Raw genomic sequence first — 16870 nt, forward strand, 5'->3', positions numbered from 1 at the left:
GCCTGTGCTCCCAGTGAGGTGGGAGGGTCCAGAATTTGGGCTGTCAAGTCTATTTGCAGTTTAACAGCCCAAATTCTGTAGACACATTCTCAGAATATCTCAGAAAAAGCCTCTTGTTTATTCGGTGTGGTTTGACTCACAACCATCATGTCTGCTCTCACCAAACTCCATGCTGTCCCAGCAAGGCTCTGAGAGAAAGGGGAGGTGAAAGTCCTTCGAGAATTTGTAAATTGTTCTTAAAACAACTGATTGAGGCTGCCGCGGAAGCATAGCTGTGTGATAATTTGCAAAATTAGGCTCAACCCTGTAGAGGGAGAAGCCTGTGCAGTCTAGTCATTTGAGTAATCCTGGTGACGTCAACGGGACTAATTTCCTTTGAGATTAGACTGAGGGCACTAGTGGGGGACTAGGGCAAACTAGGTACAGTAAAAGCTCTGTTATCTGGCACCCCTGGAGAACTGCGGGTGCCAGATAATCAACTGTGCCGGATATTGGTGTGGGGCCTGCTGGTCCTGTTCTACCAGCCCCTCTGTCACTGGCTGAGCAGCTGGCTCCCAGCCCCACTGCCACCATCACTGGCTGGGGAGATGGCCCTGCAGATGCCGGCCCCAGCTGAGCCTCTCCTAGCCCCACTGCCATGGCCAGACAGCTGGCCCCAGCTTCTGCAAAGCAATCGACTCCCTGCTGGAGAGCTGCTGCCACAGCTGGGTAGCCAGCCACCCTTGTCCCATGGCCACCAGCCCCTTCAGAACAGGTGCTTGTTAACTGAGCATTCCGCTTAACCAAATTCCAGATAACCCAGCTCAGTGTACTATCCCCTGCTCTGCAACTGACTCCCTCTGTCCTAGGTCAGAAGGCCTGAGCCATGAGGTCTAAGTGACTGTCTGTGCCTCAGTTCTCCTCTGCAGTGGAGTTAACATGGTTCTACCCCATCGGAGTGTTTTGAGGATAAGTCCATTAAAGATAGTGAGGCACTTAGGTGGTCTGGTGGTGATGGACATGCAAGTACTTAACACAGATAAAGTTAAGCACATAGAAGAAACACTGGCTATGTTTCCAACAAGATAGAGTTCAGTTGGCTTGTTGATAGGTGGAAAATATGCACCCTCACAATGAAATCTGAATATTCATACCTCTGAATTTCATCAGCATCTGAGCAACAGGTACTGCAATCGAAGCATACAAACAGACTCTATTTCTGCAAATGTTCCCCAGTCTTTCAATTTTGGTTTAAAAAAAAAAAGATACCCAAAGATTGCCTTACGCGATAGCTGATTGCCAGATGCTGATGGTCTTCGTAGTACTGCAGAGGATGCAGTATTTTCATGTGATGAACAATGTTAGCGTGAATGATTTCTCTCAAGTGTTATGCCTCGGACTCTTCTGTAAATACCAGCCATTCATGTCCTACCCTAAACTGCAAGTTGTATGGAGAAGTGCTAGCAAAATACCTTACAAACAATGGTGTTTCTCCCTTTCCTCCTTATAGAATCCTTGGGCAATAATGTGATCCAAGACAGTTTGTAGCTTTTTTGTGAAGATGTCTTCGAATTCTATTATGCTGCAACAAATGACAGCATTTAGTACTCTGTGCCCGCCTCTCTCAGTTGTTTTTCTTTTTTTCTGTTAAGACTAAGGCTGGTTGTCTTTATCATTCTGTCTCAAGATCAGTATCTGGCTGCCTAAATTTACTCGTTGAGTGTGAATTGCAGGGGCAACTGTTATCTAAGTGAGGCGCTATAAATAAGTTGGATGGGCCCTTTAAAACATGATGAATAGTGTTTAAGAGGCCATTGAGATGTCTGGCTAGCAGAACTTAACACATGCCACCACTACCTCCACCATCACAAGGCAAGAGACTGGACAGAAAAGGGACATGCTGACCTTCACAGTTGCAGGCCAGGTAGCCCAGGTAGCCTTACTTTTGCAAAGAGGAGCACTGTTAATCATTCTGGACCTTGTTGGGTTGTATTTCCATGAGACATTGATTTTTTTTTTTTTGTAGCTCTGGTAATAATTTCATTTGCAGATTTTCAAATTTCAAAGTTGTTTCCATTTTGTAGCTTTCAAAATAGGGACCATTTTTCATTTTGGTTGTGAATGCTGTAAAATAAAAATTTAGCTCAGACATCAAAGTCATCTAAATATATATAGAAAAATTAGTTCACTGGAAACTTGGATGTTGATAAATAAAAAGTATCAAGTAACAATTTTGATATTTTTATTATAATTTCAGTGAAAAATGTCAGGAAAAGGATGCAGTCTGAAAAAAAGTCGTCCCACCCCGCCCCAAAATCTTTCATTTTAGAAATAAGTCCATTTTTCCAAACACCAAAACCAAAAAAACAGTCTTCAGTTGAGAAATATTGATCAATTCCAGTGAAATTTCTTCCACAGTGGCAGTGAGTTATAGGCTACGTCTACACGTGCACGCTACATCAAAATAGCTTATTTCGATGTAGCGACATCGAAATAGTCTATTTCGATGAATAACGTCTACACGTCCTCCAGGGCTGGCAACGTCGATGTTCAACTTCGACGTTGGGCAGCACCACATCGAAATAGGCGCTGCAAGGGAACATGTACATGCCAAAGTAGCACACATCGAAATAAGGGTGCCAGGAACAGCTGCAGACAGGGTCACAGGGCAGACTCAACAGCAAGCCACTCCCTTAAAGGGCCCCCTCCCAGACACAGTTACACTAAACAACACAAGATCCACAGAGCCGACAACTGGTTGCAGACCCTGTGCATGCAGCATGGATCCCCAGCTGCGGCAGCAGCAGCCAGAAGCCCTGGGCTAAGGGCTGCTGCACACGATGACCATAGAGCCCTGCAGGGGCTGGAGAGAGAGTGTCTCTCAACCCCTCAGCTGATGGCTGCCGTGGCGGACCCCGCTATTTCGATGGTGCGGGACGCAGATCGTCTACACGTGCCCTACTTCAATGTTCAACTTCGAAGTAGGACACTATTCCCATCCCCTCATGGGGTTAGTGACTTCGACGTCTCGCCACCTAATGTCGATTTCAACTTCGAAATAGCGCCCAACACATCTAGTCGTGACGGGTGCTATTTCGAAGTTGGCGCCGCTACTTCAAAGTAGCGTGCACGTGTAGACACGGCCATAGTGTCATAGGGCTTTTGCATTGACTTTTGGCTAGAGGAACTAGCATCATTCCTGAGTGACTTACATGCGATCAGTGAACAAATCAGTGGCAGTGTCAGGCAAACAGCATTTGTAATACCTGCACAGAGGAAGGGAGAATAGAACCAGATGAAGGCTGTGTCTCGACTGCAGGAAACTGTCGGCAAAAGATAAGCAAATTATGCAATACATTTGCATTTCTTGAGCCAACAGTTCTGTCAGGAGAGGCTTTTCCAGCACTTGGCCTGTCCACATGTGTCCAAATGTTGGAAAACTCCCCTCTACTGAGACATCCCTTTTTCCTTGTGGAACAACGTGTACAGAGATGTTGACAGAGATCTGCACTCTGTATCCACACTCTGCCAACAAAACGTCTATTAACAGAAGCCTGCAGTCTAGACGTAGCCAACAATTCCTTTCCCCTGGACATTCTGATGTGAAAAGATAGTTTGTAATACATTTTTGTGCAAATAACTCAAATCAGGAAAGTGTACTTTCCCTTGAAATGTCATTTCTTGTATGCAGTAGAAATTGGCACAGCTTTGTCTCTTACCCTGTAAACATGGTTTTATAAATAAAATAGCCCTTTTAAACAACTAGTTATTAGGACAACTAATTTTGCTGCATGCCAGGGTGGGCCAGGTAGAGGTTTTCACAGTTCTCATCTCCCAATCCATTGATGTTATACAGGTTGAACCTCTTTAATTCAGAAGTCTCTCATTCGGCAACATCTGTCATCCAGCATGATTTAGTTAGCCGGACAGCCACATATCATGGGTGTGGCCAGTTTTCCCCTGGTCCTATAAAGTTTGTTTGCAGCCACCAGTCCTGGCTGTCAGTGTTCTGTGTTGTTATTTAACTGTAATTTACCCCATGTGTCTTTTAAGGGCCCAGCAAGCACTGAAATTGTTCGTAATGTACCAGGCAACATTGCCCTCCCATTGTCCAGCAAATTCTCTTGTTCAGCACTGTTCAGGTGCTGGATGAGAGAGGTTCAACTTGTAATGGTACTTGCACTGCGTGTATTCATGTAATGTGACAACATTAGAAGGTGCTTTCAACACTGCTGTGAAAATAACTTCTGAAATGTTGGCAAAGGATTTCCTTTGGATCCTGGCACAGAAATCTTCCCAGTTTCCTACATCCCCTCGTTTTAATGGAACTTGGCTTGATCCCATTCTTCAACCTGCATAAGGCTGTTAGCCAATTCCCCTTCACTGAGAGCGTTCTAACAAAGTTAGGACTGCTGTAGTTTGAGATCAAATCCCACTATGAAAAAAGTGAATATGCTTTCACAGCTTGCTTCAGTGTTTTAGATGGTGTGTCTCAACATAACATACTGTTGTATTAATTGAGAGCAATGTTTCTTAAACTTTTCGAGTCTAAAGAACATCAAACAATGATATTTTTATGTGGAACACCTATGAAAATTTTCTTCAAAACATTGTCAGACCCAAAAAAAACCAACCAAAAAACAAAATCAAACAAAAAAAAAAGCAGCAGCAACAAAAACAACCAAACAGCAGCATATACAGCAAAGACAAAGTGAAATAATTTAATCAGGTGTGTCAGCAATGAAGAAGTAATATTGTATCTCGTTTTAATAACTGAAAATAGATACCATCAGTGTATGAGATCAAAAAAAAAAAAAAGTCAGATGTTCACAGAATGCCTGCAAGGAGTTCGTGGAACATAGTTCAAGAAACACGGATTTAGTTGGACTGAATAGTCCCCAATGATTAAAGGTGCTAAATATAACTTTGTTACTGTCCAATGCTAAGTAATTTAAACAAGGTTTGGAGACTGTAACCTCCTTAAAACCATGGCAAACAGGTTATAAAATTTATACCAGAGGTTCAAAACTGCTTGACATGTGGAAGGGGGTCAGGAATAGATAAAGAGTACTGAAATTGACTGATTATGCAAAGCACGCTTAACTAAAACCTTAAGTCCCTTTTTGAAGACAGTGAATATTGGTTCAAGATTTTTATTTAGTCCAAAAGCCCTTCTTGATGTGGAAGAAAGGGACTAGATTTGTTTTTAATTTCTGAGTTGAGGATGATTATCACTTCTTTGCTTCAGACAGAACAGTCAGACACAAAAAGGAGAGAGGAGACAGGACAGTGAAGGTGAGGGAAATACAGCCTTTGTTGCTTTTTTCAGAATACAAAGTGGCTGGTCAGTAAGGGACAGATGCTTTGGGTGGCAGACTGACAGCTGTTGCTGTAGACACAGCCTCATCTCTCCACTCCGTGATATTGTCTGGCTGATTTGGTGAGGTCTGCCTCCTTCACTGGTCCCTCTCAAGTTGAGCAGGGCTGGATGGGCTGTCTCTTCTAACTGTGCTGTTGCTTTGTAGTGCAGTTGCTTTCACGATTATGAGAAAATCTAAGAGAGAATGAAAGGACGGGAAGAAGACAGGTGGGTCAGAAAGGAGTACATGAAGATAGGGAAGACAGAGCTGAACCTTACATGTAGAATTGGGGTACTTGCTGGTGCAGAGACCATAGTCATCTCAGGGCAACAATCCTTCTGCCATGGTTGTGGTGGTGGCAGAAGGTGGGTTTTTCTTCCCTCCCTCAAAATCTTTATTTTTTTTGAGGTCCCCAGAAGGTGGATGGGTGAAATAATCTGTTATCTCCTTAGTTTGCCCTAATTTTTACACCAATTTTGGTTAATTGATTTCTGATCCTCTATGCCATTTGCTCACCTGGCATGATCTCAACACAATCCTTGAGTGGAATTAGTAGATCCTTTCTGTTTCAGTTAATATGAGCATTCTGTCTCTTTCATAAGAACAGCCACACTGGGTCAGTCCAAAAGTCCATCTAGCCCAGCATCCTGTCCCCCGACAGTGGCCAATGACAGGTGCCCCTGAGGCACTGAACTGAACAGGAAATTGCCAAGTTACCCATTCCCAGTGGCTCATTCCCAGCTTCTGACAAACAGAAGCTCTCATATCTGTCTTTAAATAGCTTTATACAACAGATCACTGCAACAGATCATGAACCTTTTTCCACTTTTTACCAGTTAGACTAACAATAGCTTAGTAATAATATAATATCAGGCCTATTAGTGTTGTTATTATGCCACAATTATTACACCTATACTCAAAATGGATGCTCTCATGAAATCAAAAATATATAGCTTTTAATTATAATTTCCCAATTTTTTAGAACAAAAATAAGTCATATTGTTGTATGTTTTTCAGCTTGTTGCATCACTGTTACTAACTAGCCAGTTCAACAGAGGGTGAGGTTGTTTACAAGTCCTCTGCGTACTCATTGTTATTGGCTTTGGTTGGCCATCTTTTTCTTAAGTTTTAGAAATAGGTTTGGGGAACAGGCACTTAGTGGGTTCCCTGTATTCATTCTGTCTGGGTGAATTTATCAAAGGACGACACAAGGTCTCTGCTTCCCATAGATCTTAGCTAAACTGGTAGGGGCTTACACCTTTTCTCTTCCTATGTGACCTTCCTATTTCTTCAACCTTAAAACAGGCTAGGTTTTGGTACAGCAGCAGTCTTAGCATTTCAATGCTTGACATAATACCAGTATGTGAGCTTAGTTCTACCAGTGCTTGGTGTGTTAGCTTTTCTTGAATCAAACACAAAGATGATGACTAATAATGCCTGAGAGGGGATTCCTGAATGTTGTCAGATGAAATGGTTGGAATGTAATGTCACTTTGGGTCCAGCAGATGGGTTGGCTTTTGGGTTTTCAGACCAGGTGGCATTGCTTTTTCTCTTCCTACACAGTCCTATTACTCTTGATAGTAAAGACTATTTAATATTGAAACAGAACCCTACTTTATAAAATACTTGTTTTGAGTCAGCTCCTTTGCTAGTGTGACTGGTCTTGGCTTCAATGGGACATTTTACATGTATAACAACCCCAGAGGTCCTGAGACCACTGACAAGGGAGAGTGAAGCCTCTGCTCTACAGCCTTGGCTGAGAGCCAGGTGGTTTTTAGCTCATGTGGTAGAAGAGGTGGCTTGAGCCCCTGAGGTTGCAGGTTTATTCCCTGCGGCCGACTATACCCCTGCTTAAAATTAAGCCTGTGCTAAAGGGTATTGCTGGATTGGGGCATCTTGGAAAGATTAAGCCCATCATTTCTGAGCTAGTAATGAATTTCTTGACAGTCCTTGTGAAAGCAACTAGCTGATCTAGCATTGTATGACTGGGACAAAGCAAACATTGAAATGAGAGTTGCAAATAGATGCACTGATGTCTAGTTATAGCCGTGTTATATTAATGACTTAGATGCATGTGGCAGTGGTTACAAAATTCCAGGTGAGACAGCACGTGGCCCCAGTCGGCAGTTCAAATTGCTACCCAAACAAAACAAATATCCAAAGAAAGTTTAAGTAAGAGTTTAATGTACATTTAGAACAATTTAAAGGGCTTATCAGTGGCCTTAGTTTTGTTTTCCTTGAAGCAAAATAAACCAGAATATCAATATATGTCCAAGTTCATTCTTTTGATGTGCTAACAGTCAAAGATCTCACTCTTTGATACAATTATGAGCCTGATCAACTAGACTAACCAGGTATATTATTGTACATCAAGCAACGTAATTAAAAGGCTGTATTGTGCAAAATCATGTGTATATCATTGGTTCCTTAGTTCTTACCAAGTATGAATGGAGAGGGCTAATTGTATGTGTAACTATAATGCTGTTCTGCTGGCTTATATTCCTCTGTTTTTAAATTCTGCCTTCAGATATGCACACGCACTTCCCATTGAGGTTCCTAACCCTTCAGTTCTCACCTTGCATAAGTCAGCGTGGCTCCACTCTCTTTGTTGAAGCTATGTCAGTTTATACCAGCTGAGACCTGGTGCTTGTTCCTTAAAATGTTAACCTGTCTAAATTGACTATCACTAGCTAATGACAGATGCAATTAAAATTCTGCATTAGGAAGTGCATTGCTGCTGTTTTTGTGTGGTTTGTTCCCATATTCTTATAAGTCATTTGTGCATGAATAAGCAGTTCAGAATTAGACCCTTCATGTTGAGCTTGTTGAAAGTTGTTAAAAAGAAAATAGTAAATTATGAATTGGTATTCTAAATAGTACACGGCTTAGAGAAGTGTAAGCACAACAGCTGTCTACATGATCACACTGTTGGCTATTATGCACTAGTGAAATTCACCACTACGTAAGGAAAAAGTACAAGGCCTGTGACCTCCTCAAGTCCCATGTGAGCCATATTTTGAGCACTCCCAAGACAGGTCTTATATGGATGGAAGTGATTGTTAGGCTGATGTTTGGCTGAACGCAGCCTTTCTTGCTGACCACTTGTCACACAGTTGTGTTCTATTCACCTGTCTGTTAGCATCTGCTGTGTCTTTTCTTATACATAGAGTACATCTCCAGTACGTAGAAGATCAGTGCTTCTGGGGTTGCAGAAGCACTGATCTTCTGGAGTTTGATTTAGCAGGTCTGGTGGAGACATACTAAATCAAACTCAGAGGGCACCCATGTTGGCACTGGTACACCCGTGCCTCGCGAGGAGTAAGGGAAGTCGAAGAGAATGTTTGTTCCATCAGCTTCCCTCAGTGGAGGCTGTGCTGGAGCTCGAATTAAGGTGCTTTGACTTTAGCTATGTAATTAGTGTAGCTGGAGTGGCATATTTTAATTCAACCTTCCCCTGTAGTGTAGACCTGGCCTTAGATTGTCAGCTATTTGGTGCCGGGACTCTGTGTGTGCATTGGGTCCAGTGTGGTCTTGTTCAATGCCTGGAGCTCTTGCGCACAATAATAAACATAACAATAGCATTGTTTGATTGAACCTTGTGCATGAGGAGGGGAGGATGAATTTGAAGCTGTTGTTCCTTGGGGAACCACATGTAAAGAAGGAGATCACAGCTGAAAGTGAACTGTATCAATGCAGCTCTTTCCTGTGTCCTTCCTCAGATATGCCATGGCAGGCTCTTTTGGTATAATTATGCTAGCACATAAAATACAGGAAGCTTGTTGGTAAAAATAATCCCTGAATTTTATTTCCCCACCTGGCAAGAGCCTGGGAAAGGCTTGCCATTGTGATGGTAATTACCCAAGCTTAATAAAAGTGATTGTTTGTTTGTTAAATGTCAGCTAAATATTAAAATCATATTATTAAACATGAATCAGCATGTAATTTGTAGGAAGCTGCTAAATATGTTTTTAATCAGTTTTGTATAAACACACAGTACGTCACTTGGTTCTATTAAATATAAATTAATTGAATAATTCAAGTTTAGCATAATAAAAATTGTGGCTTTGGCAACCTCCCTTTAAATGATTATTGCAGACACTGCAGTGCAGTCAAGCCAGATACCTGAGATTTTTGGCAGCTGACTTGTTGGGGTTCTAGTCTCCCTTTCCTCTCCTTGCTAGGTCGTTGCGGTGGAAGTGAGGCATATTGAGTTGAGACTTAGGAAAGCTACTGCCTCTGTCGGTACTGATACTCCCTGATTCAATTGGTCTCAGCTGCTGTTGCTGTGTATTGAAGTATTGTGTGGGTGGCTCTGTTCCTGTACAGTGCTAGGAGCTGTACGCTCATATAAGCCAAAGGCAGGGGGCGGTTTTTGGCTGCGTTCCATCAGTCATGCAGCAAGGCTTAGGATATAATGTGTCACATTCTTAACCTGACTGGGAGACCGGTGCGTGACCGTCCCTGACATCCTCTGATAGGTCCCGGTCTTTCCTCTTTTCACCTGTATCCCCTGTGATTATATCGCAGGACTGGCAGCTGGGACATCTGATCAGTTTAATCCAAGCTCCAACGATACTGTGTGGCTGTAGTTTTCCCATCTGTACAACGGTGCCCAATAGTGGGGATTATAACACTTACCCTAGCCAAGTAAAATGGGGGAGCTAATAAATCTCTGCCTCACCAGTGCGTTGTCTAGATTAATGAATTAATGTTTCAGAAATACTTTGCAGATGAAAATCTCTGAGGGCTAGTGTCATGGGGTTAGGCATGTCTCTCAGTTTTTGAAGGAAGATGTTTGAGAAGATTCTTGCTTAATGACAGCCAAACACGTCCTACTTATGGCGTGTGGGGGAAACATAGGCTTTAACATGTGTTTTCCAAAGTCATCCAAGGAGTTCCAGATAACCAGGCCAGAAGATCCCTGGAAGTGGGGTGAAAGGAGGGCCTCCAACATTGGAATCATGGTCACATCCTTCTCTATTCAGCCCTGCTTGCTCCTTTATGTGTGCTGCTTCCTGTTACTCTCCCTTAAAGCAGATAAAATATCAGGGGGGCATGGCTCCTATCCTTCTGGCACCCATGAGAAATGTGCGTTTAGCTGTACTCCTCAAAGCTTATCATTCTGCTTTTATTCCTCCCATGTACTGTTTATCCAGTCCCTGGACTCAGTCACCTTTTGACACATCTACTGGAAAATCACTGGATTCTTCTCTGATGGGCATCCTCTTCTCTCTGTCTTTTGGCGATCGCTGGGTAAGAAGTAGGACGTCTTCATTGCACGTTCCTATTGTGTGTCCTCTTCTCAGACGCTGTCTGTAAAACATTTGGAAAGGCACTTAAAATTCAAGCCAGTTCCTTGGTGAGAGACTAAGGCTGTAACACCGAGGGAGGGATTCACTGAGCATTAGAGCAACAGTAGTTTAAATGATGGAGACGGGGCAGTAAATCAGTGCTCTCTATTAGTCCTGACCTTAGTCCCAGAGACTCTTTTGTGTTGACAGAATTAAAATATTAATTTGGTTTTTGCTGAGTCTCTTTCAACTTCACTTTACATTTCTGCCTGAGGTTTTTATGGATTCTGTCACGTTAAAAATGTATTCCTATGAGCAGAGTTTCAATTGTCTGATTTCCTTTTCCATTTAAGATTCCAAACTGAGTTTCCTCTAAAGACAATATCTGTTAGGTATCTGACCTACATCCAGTAATCAGTCATTTGTAGATGTCCACATTGTCTGTCATAGACATTGGAGAAAGAAATGAATTGCTGCCCCCCATTCATTTTGATGTACTTTGTTGGAATGCAGCACACCAGGCAAGGAGATAATCTCTGGACACAACTGAAGCTGTCTCAGCAAGTGATCACAAAAGAGAGACGTGGGAGAGTTGTGTGGGGTTGGGGGAGGAAGGAAAGGGGCATGAATCAGAATTTATACCCTTGAAACTGCGTTTATACAACAGGGAGTGCATTTCCAAAGGTGGCAGTAATCTGTGCTGCTGCACAAAGGAATGCTGCCTTTTGTGCCAGTTTGTTTTCCAAGATGTTTGGTCTCCTTCTTTGATAGGAGTTGGCCAGAGGTCACAGATGTGTGCATGATCATAGCCAGGTCTGTCTTCAGGAGCACGCGTATGAGCGACTAGCACAGTGGATTGAAAAATCAGCCCTGGGGGCTGGATCAGGGCCTCCAAGCTTTTTTCATGGGCCCACACAGCTGATGAGCAGAGCATGCTACTTACAGTCAGCAGCGTGTGTTCAGCTGCCCCTCCCACACCTTGTTCCGACTGCAGCCGAGACGCTCCTGGGATTTTCCCGCCAGCTGTGCAGAGGAGGAGGGAGTGGAGGGGAGTGGGAAGTGCTGAAGTCAGGGTGTTCCCCAGCCCTTGTGCCTCATCCCTTCACAGCAGGGATCAGGAGAGGGAGACGCACAGCAGAGCTGCTCCAGTCCAAAGCATGGATTGTAAGTGCCTCACTCAGGAGCGCAGAGCCGGGGGAGGGGAGAGACAACAGAGCAGGGTAGATTTCCCTTAAAAAAACAGTGCGGCTTCTCTCAGAAACTTACCCAGCTGCAGCCAGCGTGCACACTGTGCCAGTCACACACACCCTGTCTGTGCCACGCACACTGCAGCGTACATTCAGTCTGTGTTACAAAGGCTGTCTCACACACAGTGTTTCTCTTCCATACGCACACGCACTCTTTGTCTGTTTCTGTAGCCCCCAGCCCCACCTCTTCTGCCCAAGGCCCCGCCCCTTCCAGGGGGCCCAGGGCTGGCCTGCAAACTACCAAAATTCTTGGAGTGGCCCATCTGTGAAAATTATTGCTCACCCAGGACCATAGCAGCCACATCCAGTAGGTCACAAGCAGAAATGTGTTTTGCTGTCCTGGCTCTTAGGATATCTGGGATGGTGCAATCTGTGAGGCTGAGAGACAACCATCTGAGCACAGGTGTCTTTGATTGAGAAGAGGAGATTGCAGAGGAGGCAGGTTCTTTCAATTACCTGACTCTGCCATCCCTCAGATGATGTAATAGCCTGCAAACTGTACCCCGCTAGCGGGTCTGCGACGGTACTGGCTCTGCGGCCAGACTCCTGTCTAGGTGTTTTCCCAGTTGAAATACAAGCCAGTCGGTTACATTCTAGAGCTGGGCCTCCAGCCCATCCACATTGGAGTCCTTTAAAAAGAAGCGCAGTCTAGTAGCCAGTGACACAAATCTATCTGATGCAGGCTCAGGCAGCTGGCTTATGTGGAGTGGTAAGCAAATTGTGCACCTGGAAATGACAGTAACCAAAGCCCCCAGTTATACAGGGGGTCCTCAGTATACATAGGGGATAGAAACTGTCAACTTGCAACTTAAAGCAAAATGATGTATAATAAGGAATTTTCCTCCATAAGCAATAATGTAAATAGAGGGGGAGAGGGATGGTAAAGGCATAAATTTTGCCTGTGTGACCATTTAAACCCTAATGTACCACTCATTGTACTAGACATTTAAAGCATTTTAAGCAACATTTAAAGAAATGATCATAACTCAGAATAATTTTTTTAACATCATTTTTACTCTACATGCAGATGAGACAGGAAAGTCGCAGAGGATGCTGGGAGGGTATGCTAATTTTCCGTTTCCTAAATGACGTAATGAACTAAGCGTGAGGAATATTTACATGATGTTCCTCAACATTTCAGTGGTGTAAGTGCGAAATAACTTATCGAAGCGACTTACACTGAGGACTGACTGTATCCATTAAGTTCTGCTGCTAGGGAGAAAATCTGCAAGTGTGTAAACTGCATGACAGATGAAGATAAGATCCTGCCCTCGCCTTTTTCATAATGGTTGCCAGTGTCATGGCTCCAATGCACTGCAGCAGTGGGATTATTTCTGGAATACTTGTAATTATGGAACTTGCTGCACAGTTGTGGGTCATTCTTTCATCTTGTTTTTTTAAACACGCTGATATTGAGATTGATCCTCATGTCTGGCAAATACATCGTCACCTTAAAGTGAATACACCTATAGAATGCTCTATACGTGATTTCAGGGTGACAGTAAAAGAATTGCTTTTTAGTTCTAGGCTTTTTTAATAAACCGTAATGCCTTTATTTCGCAATAGGTGGAAAATGAGAATATTCCTGCTCATGTGTGAAATAACAGTTGTTAGTGAACTTGTCCTACCTGCTCTGTATGATGTCTGAGGCTGGTGCATCCTGTGAAAATGGGGGAGAAAACAGGGAGAGAAAACAACAAAGTGAGATAAAATGAGATGCAGAGCAATAAACTGTTTGTAGGTTAATACAACTGCACTGGTTGGGAATGCTTCGCTGACCACCAGGCTACTAAGCCATCGAGGAGGCTGGTTTTTATAATTCAAGAAAGAGGATCCATTTAGGAAAAAAACGTATTTGAAACACGCTTTGTATTTTTGTGTGCCCTCTCTTCCTTGCTGCATATTCATACTCATTGCCAGGAGGTAACATTTTCTGAAGTGCCTTATGCATTTAAAAGCCAAAATCCCATGTATGAACTTGTGGTGAGGTTCAGGCCCTGAAGCACTTAGGCCACTTCTGTGCTTCTGGAACTTGTACCCTTTCGTTTTCAAGGCCCCTCACAGGAGCATAAAAATTCACAGCCTGGATCAAAGCCAAAGTTCTGTACCCCAGCAGCCTGTCTTTGACACCCGCCAGCTGCAGCTGTTTAAGAGGTAGGTGCAGAAGGGAGAGGTGGAATAATCTGTCCCTGCTGAATATCTCTTCCTAAACCTTTATGTGTAGACTCATGCATTTGGTGAAGTGGGTCTTTGCCCACGAAAGTTTATGCTCCAAGATATCTGTTAGTCTGTAAGGTGTCACAGGACTTCTTGTTTTTGAAGAACAGACTAATACGGCTACCTCTCTGATGCTTTATGTGTAGAGATTGTTTTAAAGTTGAAGACATTAGGTTTTACACTTTGTTTGTTTGTTAGCATTTGCTCATAAGTTTCTGGATATCCCTGTTGGCCATATCAGCTTCCATTAACTCTGAGTCTTGTTAAATTTGTCCAAAGTCCTCGCCCTGCTTAATGGACTTTTGTCACACTGCATCCCTGCCCCCACCTTCTCCGTTCTACTGCTGAGGCTGGCCTCAATACTGTTTGCCCACTTCATAGAATCACAGAATATGAGAACTGGAAGGGACCTCAAGAGGTCATCAAGTCCAGTCCCTGCCCTCATGGCAGGAGCAAGTACCATCTCTATCATCCCTGTTAGATAAATATCTAACCTGTTCTTAAATATCTGCAAATGATGGAGATTCTACAACCTCCCTAGGCAATTTAGTCCAGCACTTAACTTCCCTGACAGTTAGGAATTTCTTCCTAATGTCCAGCCTAAACCTATCTTACTGCAATTTAATCCCATTGCTCTTCTCTCATCAGAGGTGAAGGAGAATAATTCCCCCCCTTCCCCTTATAAGGCCCTGTAGGTACTTAAACGCTGCTGTCTTGACCCTCTCAGCCTTCTCTTTTGTAAACTAAATAAACCCAGTTCTTTTAAACTTCTCTCATAGGTCATATTTTTACATCTTTAATCATTTTAGTTGCTCTTCTCTGGACCCTCTCCAATTTCTCCCCATCTTCCCTAAAATGTAGTGCCCAGAACTGGACACAGTACTTTACTTGGGGCCTAAACAGCCCCAAGTAGAGCAAAAAAATGACTTCTCCTCTTGTGCTCACAGCACTTCTGTTAATACATATCTATAAAAATATGAATGTATGACAGGTATCACTCCATTGAGCTCACTGCTATAGCACTGGAATTGTCCCTGTAGTTTGGAGTCAGACTTACCAAATGAGAATTGTTTTCCTTCAGAAAATGAAATGCATTATTAATTTAGCAAACCATGAATTATGAGACGTGTAATATTAAATACCCAACAGACTTGTGATTCCATTTTAATCATTTAAGGTATTAGTATATCAGAATAGTGCTCAATTACCCTATAAAAATATGGTTTTGATCCTAAACAGAAATGCTTGGTAATGTCTGTAGGTGATCTACAGGCCATTACTTTATTTTATTAGCCTGTCCATTGTCAGAAAAACAGTGGGGTCTCCAGTGGATTTAGCTCTGGGTTTGGGGTCTTTGTATTCAAATTGATCATGCCAAACCTCGGGTGTGATCTTCGGCCAGGCACTTGGGACCAAATGTTTAAGGGTGGACACTGATTCCGCAGGGCTTTATTTTTGAATCTCTCTGTGTTGCAGTGCCTTGGGCTTCCTATTAAGGTTAACAGGACCTCGTGGCTTAGCACTGCTGAAAATCAAGCCCAAGCAGATTCAAATTGGGGGGCACAAAGGCAAGTGACAGACTTTGAAAACTTAGGTTACAAACCGTGCCTCACTTTCTCCTTCTATAAAATGCAACTATCTAGCTAATGGGTATGTGGTGATCTGTATTATTTCTGGAGTTACTAGATGGCAGTAGAGCATACTCAGTTATTGCTGATCTAATACAAGCACCTGGAACACACCCTTGCTATTGCCTGGAAGTAGCTGGAGTGCAGAAAGTAGGTGAGCTATATGGGGGTTGTTGCTTTGGCTTTTAGTCCCTCCTCCGCTGAGGAGGAGTGAGACCCAAAAAAAGAGAGAGAGGCATCACTCCTCACCAAGGCTCATAGGAGCATCAGGAAGAAATGGTGTATCTGGGTTTTCCTTTAAGCTGTTCTTTTTTTGTCGCTTGCTTGCTGCAGAGTTGCATGCCAGTAATTAGTCGAGTGTGGCCACAATGCATGGCCTGGGGAGACAAGAAGCAAGACTTGAGCATAGGGTGCTTGGGGGGAACACACGGTAACCAGTCCAGATCCCTTAATTGCTGTAGCTGGGAGAGAATCAAAGGGCCCATGGTGGGTGAGAGAAAGTGCAGGCATGTCCCACTCCACAGAGATGAATAGGTGCATGCCACATCCCGTTGTGAGGACGAATTATTGATTAGTTTATACAGTGCTGTGAAAACATAACTTGCCTGATGCCTTTACTCTTCCAAACCAGTTGCAGAAGCCAAGTGTGGTATAAGCAGCTCTAGGGAAAGGTGACATCTGTCTTAGCAGCAATGATGCTCTCAGCAGCACAGGTACTGCCTAGGTAAATAGCAAGGGAGCTTGTTGTTAAAAAAGAAGTGCTAGGTTAACAGCTAGTAGAAATTGTGATGATTTCTTACAAGGGCACAGGGATTCATTATCTGATTTCTGCCTGTGACATGCAGCCAGACAGTATAAGATATGTGGATATTACCTCATAGTAATCACTTTCCTATAGGCTATACTGGCAGAGGATACTCGTATCATAAGTTCAGTGTAGAGAACAATTTATTTTGAATGGTCTCTCCTTCTTCAGAATATGACGACTGGCTACATCTGCTGTGTAGCAGGTATGTAATTAAAAAGCATGCGATGGATGAATGTTCTCATTTTCAGTATTTATGCTCGTACTGATCATTACATTATTTTTCAACAGGTCACAGCATTGTGTTCTGGAGGATTTAAAGTAAGCTTTCCCCTACATAACT

General features: G+C 43.1%; 1 protein-coding gene across 5 annotated transcripts in view; it reads left to right on the top strand.

Moving 5' to 3' along the window:
* The window catches only part of SGCD (sarcoglycan delta), a 626611-nt gene that overhangs the window by 190857 nt on the left and 418884 nt on the right, over window positions 1-16870 (top strand). The window lies entirely within an intron of this gene.

Source organism: Carettochelys insculpta, chromosome 15 (genome assembly GCF_033958435.1).
Source record: "Carettochelys insculpta isolate YL-2023 chromosome 15, ASM3395843v1, whole genome shotgun sequence".
Taxonomy (NCBI): domain Eukaryota; kingdom Metazoa; phylum Chordata; order Testudines; family Carettochelyidae; genus Carettochelys; species Carettochelys insculpta.